Source organism: Echinops telfairi, unplaced genomic scaffold, assembly GCF_000313985.2.
Source record: "Echinops telfairi isolate 266 unplaced genomic scaffold, ASM31398v2 ScPeMD7_2573;HRSCAF=3158, whole genome shotgun sequence".
Lineage (NCBI taxonomy): Eukaryota > Metazoa > Chordata > Mammalia > Afrosoricida > Tenrecidae > Echinops > Echinops telfairi.
Genome location: NW_022106471.1, coordinates 11157153 through 11158610, shown reverse-complemented (window position 1 = coordinate 11158610; position 1458 = coordinate 11157153).

Genomic DNA, 1458 nt, shown 5'->3' with positions numbered 1-1458 from the left:
GGGAAAAATGAGGAATTGATGCCAGGGATTTAGGTGGAGAGCAAATGTTTTGAGAACGATGAGGGTAATGAATGTAAAAATGTGCTTTACACAGTTGATGCATGTATGGATTGTGATAAGAGTTGTATGAGCCCCTAATAAAACGATTTTAAAAAAACGCTTAATATTAGGGGCATAATCATAGTGTTACACTTTTACAGCCTACTTTTCCCATCAATATTTTAACTTAGCACATTATTTATTCATTTATGAGGTCATTCATTTGACAAGTATGTATTAAAAGTTTACTGTGTATTCAGTATTGATAGAATAAAGAACAACAACAAACTCCCAAAACAGAACCAAACAAACTGCCATCAGGCCGATGCTGACTCACAGAGACCCTCTAGGAGAGAGTGGAACGGCCCAGTGAGCTTCCAAGACTGTAACTCTTAGAAATAGAAAGTTCCATCTTTTTCTCTGCATGCTCTATAAGGCAAAACCAAACGCACTGTCATTGGGTCGATGCCGATTCATCGCCACCCTGTAGAAAAAGGCAATGCTGCCCCCTGAGAGTTCACACGACAGTGAACTCTTTATGGGAGACCCTTCCATGAATCTGTAAACAGGATAAAGACAAAACAAAGACAAGCTTCGGGAGGAGGGAAACGGTCCACATGCACACAGCACCGAGGCTGATGGGATCTGCTGACACAGCCACCATGGAGTTCATGATCTAGAACAGAGGGCAAAGAAAAGCATCCAGAGTGCATGACGGGGGCGCATCACTTTATCACTGTGGCAAGTGGTTCTACAGAATCGGGGAAGGACCATGATTGCAATGCAAATGTAACTGCAAGCTAAAAAGTTGTGTAAGTGTGGTTCCCAGGTTTAGATTGCCTGGTTGTATCGGTGGTTGGAGGGTGACTCATCGTCTTGCGACCTGAGTCTTAGTCACCAGGACCCCAGGCTTTTATTTAAATGACCTATTTGTAGTTGAGCATTAAGGGTATTCCCAGGTAATTGATCTAGGGTTTTTTTCGTGAACAACTTGTGCACAATAGCTCATCTTCTTGCAAACACATGCTCCCTGAGGGCAACCCGTGCTCCCGAGGCTTGCAGCAGACTCCACTAGGGCGGAGCCACTCCGATTAATTCCAGGGGAATCTGAATGTACATCAGGACTCAAACTGGGCTAAGGAGACCACCGTAGTAGTCCACTGCAGCCTTACACAAACCAGGTACTTCAGAACTTAAGGGTTCAGGGAGCCCTGCTATTGACTCTAATAATTAGGTAAATACAAGTTGAAGGCTGTCTTTCTGAGATACATTTTTAAGATTTCACTGAGCTAGTAGCAAAATTCACCTCTCCCAAATACCTGCAAGACTCACATTCCATACAGTTAAAATAAGAAAAACAGAGGGAGGGATGGAAGGGAGGGGGAATAAAAATAAACGGATTCTTTTTTTTTTTTTTTT